We start from the raw sequence: 12,835 nt of genomic DNA on the forward strand, positions 1-12,835 counted from the left end.
GTTTGAGAACCAGCCACTAAATATCAGCATATTATCTACAATCAACTGCATGCAGTTACAAGGCATACTAACAATAAAAGGTAGCTTTTTATTATACATGTATTAAACCTATCTCCACTTTGATTGGCTGAATTGAAAATTAGAGTCCTAGATATTTTGGATAGAGACACACACAGTCAAATTACCATAAGCTTGTTCTAACAGGGATACAAATGTTCCATTAGGAGGTGTTTCCCACAAGAGCTTCGATGAACTTGTCAAATGCATTAGCAACATTGAACCAGCATTTCTCTACAGACTCAAATATTATGTTGAGTTGTTGACTATATTCACACGTGTCATCGAGAATATCTTTCCAAGCCGAATCTTCTAGCAATTTTTCGAGCGAAGTTTTCTTGCAAAACTTTCTGGGTTCTGTATACTTTCCCGATAGCTTTGGTCGTTCCTGTCTTAGTGCATTCAGTCCAACACTTTGACTTCTGGCTCGGTTTCTAGTTTGCTGCCCAGAAGACGCCATTTTCATATTCTGGGTGTGGCTAGGTCTAGTCCCACCTTTATAAATTAGAAGAGATTGTGGCCATGTACAAAATTTGAGTAGTTTGTTTTGATCTGCTCGTCTCTTGTCATGGCTTGTATAGGAAGACATCAACGTAATCGTTTCTTTTCATCTTCATTTGCTAATTGGATGTATGCTTGGTGCATTCTTAGGCTCTGCTGTAACGTTGACCGTGATCAGTTCAGATTGCGCACACTGTTACAAGACAGAGAAACGGGATGTTCAACAAGACGTGATTCTTGTAAGTCCAAATATTAGTACTTATGGTATTTACTATGTCCCATGTCGTGGTTGTGTACTTACTGTGTTTTATAGATCTGTTCCCTAGCAAAAGAGTGGTACATAGTTGTTTAGTTGTTTTTAAGGACTTTTCCAATGTATTTTTTGGTATTGCTATACTATTAGACCTTGAAGTGCTCATCTTGACTTGTTAAGACCTTTTAACTTTGTAAGGAAAATAATGGTATGTCAGTTTAGTCAAAGTTGACAAATTAACTGTATGTTAGTCAGTTATTGCAAGAACTAGTGAGGAGGCTTGGTCTGTATGTCACACTTCCTACAGAGGGAATTCCTAGTGAATATATCTCTTTGAGCAGTAACAGGTGTTAGTCTGGTAATATATGCTGTGTTAAAAGTACCACCTGGATGATATATAACTTAATTTGTCTATTTAGAGACTTGTTTAAACTTGCCCCTCGTTATGCCTAATGTGACCAATTGACTCATTAGCAATAACCTTAATTAATGTATTTAACTAATTATAACATGACAGAGTTATACTGTAAACATAGCCGCTAAAAATATACCAAGATAATGCTCAGTGATATTGATTGACAAGCTACATAATTAAAACATGGTGACCTTTATACAGTAGACATGCCTACTACAAAATGTACTATAAATAAAAAGATATTACATTGAGGGTATCTTTATTCAGAGGTGGAAAGAGACAATTATTTTTACTTGATATAATAGACGACTGTAGCTTTGTCTGCTCAAGGAGGAAATCCTAGTTACCAACACATTATCAAACTGTTGGTTTTAGGATGATCAATTACCACTTATCACCAAGTCACCTTCACTTTTACTTTCACTTTATATGATTGTTTGCAGTTTTGGAAAAAAGGCTCTGTAGTAAGCATTGTAACTGGTCGTGTTTTGTAATGGTATTTTCTTCATTATATATGTTATTAGTAACAGTTAACTATGACATAACTTGTCTATCATAAACTGCTTATAAATATATCATAAATATAGAATGTGATTTGTCAATAATTATTATATTGTCTTTGGGACACTTCTTAAGCACATTTGTGTGTGTGTCACATTTGCACCTGATGTTTATTTAAAAAAAGGATGTTTTGTTGATTATTGAGAGAATAATTAGAGCTGGCTATATTAAACAGTACTGTAACAAAAGTTTGATGTGCAATGGAATCCTTTATTTGTATGATGTTATTATCATCTACCTTCTTATAGGTTAAAGGTAATCATAAACAGATCCCAACTATCATCTCATCGACATCTTCTGAAAAACAGAAGGCCAAAAAAAGAGAAAGTTATATCGAGTTCATTTGATTTAGAAAAGGACACCTCTTTATACGTGGCACTTCTTCCATCTGAAGATAGTACACCAGTAACATTAAGTACAGCTGCTCGCACTTGGGGCAGAACTGTCTCCCATTTGGAAATATTTGTCAACGAGAACACTGTAGCTTTAACTGTGCCTCCTGAAGTAACAGTTACCAAATTATATGATGGTTTACAAAATGACCACCCCATGACAGAGAACTATTACAGATACTGAAATACATTTACAATTATCGTCTGAATGAATCAAAATGGTTCTTACTGGCATCTGAAAAGGTCTATGTTAACTACTATGCTTTCTCTGATCTCTACAGAGCATATCATCACATGTTGTATATACTGGCTCTCCTACTAAGACATTGTCTGAGACAATGACATACTGTTTCTGGAGATGCTGGAGTGTTAATAAGTCAACTTGCTCTAGTGAATTTGATCTCAAAATATGAAGAGTGTGAGAAATGGCTCAGTTGTACTCGTGGGGACAAGGGACTTGGAAAGTGTATTGAGACAACATCTGGTTGTCATTGTTCATCTAAAGTGGCTGAGGTGAGTGGAAATGATCACAATTATTTATTTGCATCTGTAGTCTAGTCCTCCCAGTTCTATTTTTAACCTCTTAGTATCTGCTATAGTAATTTCAGTCTTATTCTTAGCCTAAGTCCCAGATTTCCATTCTCAACTAATTAGCATTAGCTCAAGTCTCAGCCCCAAATATCTGCTCTTTCAGTGGCTAACCCCGGATGTATTAGTGATAATAATGCCAGTCTTAACTAGATTTATTAGTCCAACAACTTTGTCATGTTCTTATTTAGTGAACATTAGTCAAACTAATCACCTATTGTCTGTTAGTTCAGTCCATTAGCTGATACAAATGACTACTTTTAAGAGTTTAACTTTAAAACACCATGTTCCCAATCCTTGGGTTATTATATTAGACAACAAAAGAGTAAGTTATTTTCGTTCTTTCTTTAGTATTTCTATAAAGATGATGGAAAAACAATCGTCAAATTCTCTAGAAGTCTTACTCACATGGAGTCTCTATTCTCAACATTCTTCACCATTTATCCCATTACATCTTTAGAACATATGTACACACTCTATTTCACTTTGTTTCAACCGAATTGAGAAAAGCACAAGAGAAACTGGACATTCTGAGAAAAAGCATTTCAGAATCTTGCCAAGAACTTCCTGAGAGCGCCATTGATTTCGAAATGGTTCAACTTAGTTGCGATTTTATTAGACCAGATAAAAGTTTGCCAACAGACGAACGCGACAAGAATTCTAAGCTGACAAACACCAAATTGCCATCTCGATTCCGGCCAATGAATCACTATCAGGCTCAAACATGGAAGTACTTTGATGTTCATGACATCTATATTGATGATACTATAGAACCATTAAAACAAGTTGGCTTGTACAAATACTATTCTAGAGAATTAAAAAAAGCTGCACAAGATGCTACAGTAGAAGTGAACATAAATATTATCCGTCGAAAATGAAATTCCGATCTCTGCAGAATGGTTACGTGAAACATGACCCTCTAGTGGGAAATGAGTATATTATAGACGCCCATTATACTAACTGAATCAACCTGGTCATTCAGTAACAGAACGAGTGCGTTTACTACGGCCTCTGCAGACAGCTTTCAGAGTCAAACCTTCAAATCAGATGTCTCAGAAAAGGTCCATATTGTTGTACCTATATCGGGCGTAACAGAAAGGTGCTTTGGATTTTTGGAGATGTATGTGAAACTCTTACGAGCCAAAGAATTAGTGCATTTAGTATTGGTAGTGTTTGGAAATGATGAAATCAAAGCTATTCAAGAGAAAAGCGAGGCTATTGCGAAAAGACATTCTAAAGCTGATATTACTACTATGTTCAGGGCCGTGGCAACTTTTCACGTGCTCGAGCTCTTCATCAAGGTATGTCAACTCTGAAGGACACTGATTTAGCTTTCTTTGCGATGTTGACATGCAAGTTGATAAATCTTTCTTTAATCGTTGTCGTCGCAATACAATTCACCAACACCTCATATACTATCCTGAAGTATTCAAAATTACAATCCAAATTTTCTGGTCTTGGAAAGAAAAAACAAAAAAAGTTAATACGTCAGAAAGGCCATTGGGTAACTATGCATTTGGTATGCTCTGTATATAAATCAGACTATAACAGAATTGGTGGTCTCAACACTAAGATGATGGGTTGGGGTGAGAGAGATGTTGACTTTTTTGAAAAAGCTCTTGGAGTAGGATTGAGATCCTGCGAGCTCTGATGTTGGTCTAATTCATCGTTGGCATCCAAGAAAATGTTCTCCGAAGACAATGACGGATTCAAACTATGCACCAATGTCTGTCATCAAGATCAGAGATACTTGGTGATAGGAGAGAGTTAGCGCAATATATTTATCTTTTACAGGAGAACAATCCTGAGTTAATGCTTTAATTACTATTTTTATAATTTGTATCCTTGATTCATGACTTTCTATCACGTAAAATATATTAATTGGGCTATGAATTCTATTACACGAGGTAACACCTTATAAACGAGGGTGGATCTAAGCAAACATGTTATCTTATGTGTCTATTGTATCTTTATTGATATTGGTAGAGAACTCCTTGTGTATAGCCAACAAACCAAATATAATTCCTCTTTGTGATTGATGACCTGGGCTGGAATGATACAAGTTATCAAGGTGGTGAATATCCAACTCCTACTATTGACAAACTCGCAGGAGAAGGCATCCGTTTAAAACAGTACTATGTACAGCCTCTTTGCTCTCCCTCACGATCAGCTTTGATGGCAGGAAAGTATCCATATCATTTAGGACTTGCTCATGGGGTAATAACGAACGGTCATCCTTATGGTCTGGGACTCAATGAAACAACCATTGCACAACGTCTTAAAAAAGGAGGCTATTCTACTCATGCTGTAGGTATGTAGCCTAACTGCTATAATCATGATTAATAAAATATAATATTTTGTTATTACAGGTAAATGGGGATCTTGGAATGCACAAGTGGGAATATACTCCAACATATCGTGGATTCGATACATTCTATGGATATTATGATGCTGATGAAGATTACTATAAACATACAGTTGGAGCTAAGTATCCTGGTATAAAACCAGCTGTTGACTTCCGAAATAACACTGATCCGGTTACAAACTGAAAATGGAACATACAGTACCTTTCTTTTTACAAAAGCAATCGAAGAAGCAATTTTAAAACATGATATTAATAATAATAATCCTTTCTTTATTTATGGAGCTTATCAATCAGTACATACTCCCTTGGAGGTACCTGATCAATATTTGGAGAAGTGCTTATCTATAACCTTATGCTCACCGTAAAACTTTGCTGTGGGATGATGCAGGCTCTTGATGAAGGTATTGCAAATATAACTGTGTTGCTACAAGATAAAGGTCTTCTTGAGAACACATATTTGTGCTTACACTGGACAATGGTGGTCAGACTGCTTGGGGTAGTAGTAATTGGCCTTTGAGAGGAAACAAAGCTACTGTCTTTGAAGGAGGCGTTCGAGGAATATCATTTGTTTGGGGTTCTGGCCTACGACAGAAAAAACTTTGACTGGTCTCAACTTATGCATATAACTGACTGGTATCCACAATTGTTCAAGGTATTGCTGGCATTTCCATGGATGCACAACAAGAAGGTTTGGATGGCATAAACATGTGGGATGCTATCAACGACAATAGTCCCTCTCCACGAAAGGAGATCCTTCTTCAACTTGACCCAACCGATGTTTCTTTACCCTCAGCAGCAGTACTTTATAGAGGACAAGCTGCAATACGAGATGGAGACGGAAATTGATACTGGGACAACCTAATTGTAGTTTGCTCCTGCTGTGGTAGGAGACATGTGTCCTGATGGATGGGTACATTTAGATGGAACAATTGAGGAAGGTCCACCAACACCTACTTTGACATGGCTGTTCAACCTAACTGCTGATCCTAATGAGAGAAATGACCTGACACAAAGTTATCTGACGTTGTCAAAAGGTTAATAGATAGAATTGAGTTCTATAATTCAACCCACATTGTTCAAATGTTCCCTCCATTTGATCCAAAATCTAATCCAGATAACTTTGGAGGAGGTGGACTCCATGGCTTGATTAAAAAATAAAAAGAAGACATTGTTTATTTGCTGCTTTTATTTAAAAAATGCATTATCCCTACAAAGCTATCCTCCAATTATATAACATAATAATAATAATAATTCTAGTTATAAATATTATAAAATTATGTAGCATTAATTGTTATTGTCCAGCAAGTTCATTTTCTGTTATAGTAACATCCACGCCATTTGGAAAATCTTGAAGGTTTATGTTAGTTGTAGAAGAAAACTCAGTAATAACTTCACTGTCCCACATTTGTTTACAGAACTCTTGTAAATCAAACATATCTAAAGTAGGCCCCTCAACACAAACAGAGAAAGAGTTCTGTGGTTGGCTTTAATGTTACGTAATCACCAACACGTAATTTCATTTTGAGAGACTATGGGTCGGCCATCTTTAAAGAGTCCAATATTTACATAGTGCCCAATTACAAATTGCGACGGCAAATAGAAGATCATAAACACATCAGATGGATTAGCAGTAGCATTCACTACAAAGGACAGAGAATCAACATAGGATATAAGTATTAGAAATAAACTGCCTAGAGGATGCTATGGGATAATAATATTTCATAAGATAATTGATCAAAGACAAAGCCCTCAAAAGGAATCTATATGATGTTGTTATGTTCGGATCTGATAAATTGTTTGATTATTTACAAAAATAGATCATGTCTTGCTTACAGTCTTCTTCCAAAGTTGGCTGATCGGATTCATAGGGGTTGGAGTATTGAAAAGTCCATGAGGAAACCTGGTTTAGCTGGATGGGACCAACCAATTTGAAATTCTCCTCTTCTAAGTAAAATACTCCAAACTGCAACATCATGAGTATATTCTATAACAGCTGTCTTTTTGGTTTCAATTAGGATCACTTTCCAAGGAATGTCTATAGACCACATTGGTCATCGGAAATGACTGTTCACGCTCAAAAAACAGCATCATTTTTGTCTGCTTTGTATTATGAACAACTTGATTGGAATAGATTCCTCATAGTCTTCTTGATTTAGTTGCCATTGTTAACTTATAGTAGGTATAATCTTTAATTTGTAACTGTAAAAACACTAAATCTACTATACCCAGGAAGCTAGTATGACAATGAACATGATATTAAGAGAAACCTCAGCAATCAAGTGTATTGCTAACAGAATTCTCACATGCTAAATTAGCAGCTGAACAGACTTGCCATTTCATTATAATAATATATGTTATAGATGGTCACTTGATTGATGCTCATCAAAACTGGTTCGTTGATCATATCAGTGACTAGAATCCATACTTTCAATACAACATTAATACATGTAGCTAGATCTAGAGTTAAGTTTTAAAATGGCATTTTTCTGCTGGGACTCTCAACAATGACATTGTTCAATGGTTTATCTCATTTCTCCATTTCATTAAACCTCCATTGCACATGTAATTAAATGTTCATATATCATTTTATTTATAAATTGACTTTCATAGATAATGTTCTGCACAAAATTAATCTCCTAGTATGACACACATATAAATGAGCAATCTCAAAAAAAAACAATACAAACAATGAGAGAAAAGAAATATAAAGTAAATAAAACACCAAATGGTGAACTATTCGTTATATGGTATACAATAATTAACATGCAATTACACAAGAAACCAATTAAAGTCCAATAAGAATTGTCAATATAACTAAATGACTTAAATAAAGGAATAGAGAGATGACAACTTCAGAAGTCAGCACACAAATGAAGATGATAGCAATAAAAGGAAAAAAAATGAAACTACAACAAGTTTGAAATAATTGCAACATCCTTTGCCTGATCCACTAGTCTGAGCTGCAGGTTTACGTTCTTGAACTGGTGTTGAAGGTTTTAAATTGAACACCTGTATCAGCTGCATTAAGATCGACACTGGGAGAGGGAGAGGGATAAAGGGAGAGGGAGAGGAGGAGGGAGAGAAGAGAGAACAGATTACATACATAAACCCTTATTCATGGTACATCATGTGTACATTGCTATAATTGCGTTCAAGAGACTAACAGAGTTTCTCAGTGAAGTAGTGATTTAATGGAAGATTAATTAAGAAGCTAATGAGTTCAATAAGAGGCAAGAAAGTAAATTAGAGAAATAATTGGATGCAGGACAGTTAATAAGGGAATACAATAATTCGTTAAGGGATTAATTAAAGACAATTTAATTAATTAATTAGGAGTTAATTTTAAGGTATAATACTACTACTGATGATGCTAAATTCACTTACTTTCCATCTTGAATGTTTTGGTATATCTTTTTAGCTGTTTGTATAAACACATCTTCTACATTGTCTCCACTACAAAAATAATAATAACAATAGTCTCTATCATAATTGTGAACAGATCTTCCAAAAAGGGATGACTACAGTCTAAAAATTTTGCTAGATAATGTACAATACTCAACTTAAATTATCTAGTAATCTTAATTTTCAAGCTTCTTAATGACAAAGTTTTATTGGCTTCCTGTACATAATGGTTGCATAGCAAACCATTTAAAAACAAGGAAAGAACATACATCATACAGCTTACGTTTTTAGCACTAGCTCCATAAACAATAGCCCTATAAACAGAGAGTCATTTATGGAAATTCATAAAACATATACTTACCATTTTCATCAGCAAACTGCTTTGCTTCTTCATAAGTTACATCACGCTACAGGACAGTTATATCACACACTTATAAAACTCCTCAAATGTAAGATTAGATGTATTACAATTAATAACAATTTTCAAACTTATTAATTCTAATATATACGCTAAGGGTTCTTTAAATCTACAGAGCCTGGCATTAAGGCTTGCTCGTATAATAACTGCCTATTACTAAGATATCTCAAAAGAAGGACACTGACTCGATCTTGTATGATGTGTTAAAATTGCCTTAAAAATAGATTAAACTTTTGACTCTCACCTGACCATCCAAATCTGATTTGTTACCAATCAAAAATATAACCTACAAGTAGTTAAAAAAGCATAACATGGCTCTACAGGTTATGTGTAACAATGAATGATACATGACAACCTTTCTAAACAACATTGTATGGAGGTACACACTTAAATGGATAAATAAATGAATGATAGATGAATAGATCGATTGATCAAGAGACAGATGATGGATGGATGATATATTGAAAGACAAATGGACAGACTAAATTGATGGATGAATGGATTAGATTAATGGATAGGCGGACTAATAAATGGATGGATAAATTACCGTATTAGGATTAGTAAGATTTCTAGCGTCAGTCACCCAACTACTTAAATGATATAAGTACTCCTTCTTGTGATATCATAGACCATCAATGCTCCAGCTGCTCCTCTATAATAACTCCTAGTCACAGCCCTAATATAATGTATTACAGTATTATAATGACAGTGTACAACACTACACAATACAGGGTCTATGAACAATACATGCGTATAGTGGAGCCTCTGACTTAATCTGATATAAGGAGGACTCCTCATTGCTAAGAGAATCCATTAAACTATCATAAGTAGATATGGCTTTATTCAGTAAAATGTGAACATTCTGGAGCCCAGACCTCAAGGTACTACTGTGGTAAGTACTTAATCATAAACAAATGTATGTACATGTAATGTATACTATAGGAGATAAACAGAACCATATAAAAGATTAAACTTGGCACTTCAATACTACAACATCAGACAATGTAGATATTGTCCAGTACAAATTGAACATACTCACAAATTAAACATATTATCTGACGAAACTAAAAGTAAGTCTTGTTGATGAAATGTCCTCTAGTATCACATGTTTAGTGTTCTACTTTCTTAGACATAAAGTATATTTAATTGTAGATTAAGAATTTATTATACTAACAGAATATTAGAGTTTGTTATGATATCATTAAAAGCCCATACTATGTAAAGCTAACAAATTAACAATCTTTCAATGCCTCCATTTCAACCACCTACACAAGTCATTAGTTACTGTCTATATAAGAGAGGTGCATTTATTTACCAGACATATCAACCACACATCATATGACACTACCATTAGTGTTATCAACAAGTACAAACTGTTTAAAGATACAACCAGTCTTACGAACACATTGTAACAACAGGACACTCTACATTGACTACATTAATGAACGATATCTCCAATAACCAGCTAATGACATAGATGTACTAGCAAACGAAGGGAGCTATCTAAATCAATTTTATATAATATGTTTACTTGATTAATTGGTACTTTACAACTGACGACATTTAGTTTAAAGGTGTGACTACAAAACTAGAAGAGATCACCACACTACCTCATGAGATCAATATAGTAATAATTTATGATAGAATAAGCAAAAATGTATAGAAATCTAACGACATTGATGCTAACCGGAATCTCTCTTGTCCAGCTGTGTCCCATATTTGTAATTTGATCTTTTGACCCGATACCTCTACTATTCTAGTTCCAAATTCAACTCCAATTGTATGTGGACAATCGGCCATGACTATGCGTGATGCATGTGTGTGTGTGAGAGAGAGAAAGGATAGAAGAGAAGAACATGCTACCATTACCATGTCAATTTTACTTACATTTTTTCTCAGTGAACTGATGTAATAAACAAGACTTCCTACACCCATATCACCTGAAAATAGACAATTGTATATCACATGTAGTCAAAACTCAATAGATCATGATAATTATGGCTGTGTGTTTTAAATGTCAACAATTAATTTTATTGGTTGCTCCATTAATTATTGGATCATATAAAAGGAAAATTGTATCACTAACTATTACTTATTATGAATGAGCAGTTTGGACTATTGTCACTACAAAACTAGCAAGCGACTATGTTGTCATGGTTACATTAATGTTATTTCTTCTAAAATACCCCGTTTACTCATATGGGCTGGGGCCCACCCCCTAACAAAATGCAGATTATATCAACTCAAATGCTACATTTAAACTGGTTCATACTTACCAATAATGATATATTTAAAGATATAGGAATAATTATATGGTCCAGATGCCATCTCGTATAACTCTACTTTGTTGTTGACAATTCAATACACTACAATACAAATATACTGCAAATAGTACTTAAAACCCTATTTGAGGTGAAGGTCTGCGTCACAAAGAGTGTTAATAATGCCGGAGGTCGGTTGACAGTGATAAAGAGTGAAAGAGGCAAGAGTACTGCAGAGAGGTTGGGCTAGTACCGGCCCCGTGATCAGTACATGTGATTACCACGTGATAACCCAACCTCGCCCACATTGAACCACACCTCTTGATTAAATTTATGCTATGGGACTTCACAACCCAATTGCTGAGAAATGTTGTATTACATCATTTGAAGTAAGGATTAAGTGTATTACGAAAACTCACTTATTAAATGTCTCGTTTTTTAGTGACTAAGTTATGGCTGCTATACGTAAAATCAAGAGAGTTGGCAAGAGGGCTTTTAAATTTCAATATTCAGCCACTTATCAATCAGCTGTAATAGAATGTCAAGCTGAAAGATGGTGTGTGTGTAATGTTAGTATATGTAGTAATGAACTTGAGGAAGATGGTGATAGATTGATTGATAAGTCAATGGATGAATGGAAGAAGAAATGGATGGATGAATAGACAGAGTGATAGATAGATAGAAGTAATTGTTTTGAAATAATATAATTTAAATCTTCAAAAGTACAATATGATGATGAGTTTGCAGGACCACTATACAATAAACTTTTTTCAGGAAGTTCATTATACAGCTGTCCTGTATAGACTTATCATAGAGCCATATTGAGGATAAGATTAATTGTGATTAAGGTATGATTTTATATTGGATAACTGCCAATGAAATAAAGAAAGTAATCCGTTGTGTTGTCTATTATGGACAGTCTGTTGTATCTCAAACAGCTGGTTAGGATATTGATATCTCTCTTTCTCTCTCTCTCTATCACTTGTAGGACACCTCATATGATATCTGTTGCATTTCACAGAAAAGGTCGTGAGAATTGTCTCAAAGGTGAGCAACAATACACACACACACTATAAAATAATAAAGGGCTATTACTGACTAACAAAGAACACACAGATGTTTTCATATCACTAAGTGAGTTATTCTGTATTCCTTAGATATTGCCATGGTTACCCATCTCCAGACAATAAGATAAGAGGTGTTGTAGTATGGCCAGAACCAGAGACAGTAGAGGCAGCATTACTTTATACAAGGTAAGTCAATATAATGTGTAATGAAATGACAAAAATTTGCAAATATTTGATTTATGTCTCATCTGTCTGACTGTTTGTTTGTTTGATTGTCAGTCTGTCTGTCTGACTGTTTGTTTTGTTTTGTCTGTCTGTCTATCTGTTCATCTGTCTATTTGTCTGTTCATCTGTCTATCTGTCTGTCTGTCTGTCTTTGTCTGTCTGTCTGTTTGTTTGATTGTTTTGTCTGTCTGTCTGTTCATCTGTCTATTTGTCTGTCTGACTGTTTGTTTGATTGCCTGTCTGTCTGTCTGTCTGACTGTTTGTTTGTTGTTTGTTTGTCTGTCTGTCTGACTGTTGTTTGATTGTCTGTCTGTCTGTCTGACTGTTTGT

General features: G+C 34.8%; 1 pseudogene; it reads right to left on the minus strand.

Annotated features, from left to right (window-relative positions):
• Positions 1-6,933: 6,933 nt before the first annotated feature.
• LOC121391239 lies at positions 6,934-11,280 on the minus strand (annotated as a pseudogene).
• Positions 11,281-12,835: the final 1,555 nt, after the last annotated feature.

The sequence above is a fragment of the Gigantopelta aegis genome, unplaced genomic scaffold, assembly GCF_016097555.1.
Source record: "Gigantopelta aegis isolate Gae_Host unplaced genomic scaffold, Gae_host_genome ctg1973_pilon_pilon:::debris, whole genome shotgun sequence".
Lineage (NCBI taxonomy): Eukaryota > Metazoa > Mollusca > Gastropoda > Neomphalida > Peltospiridae > Gigantopelta > Gigantopelta aegis.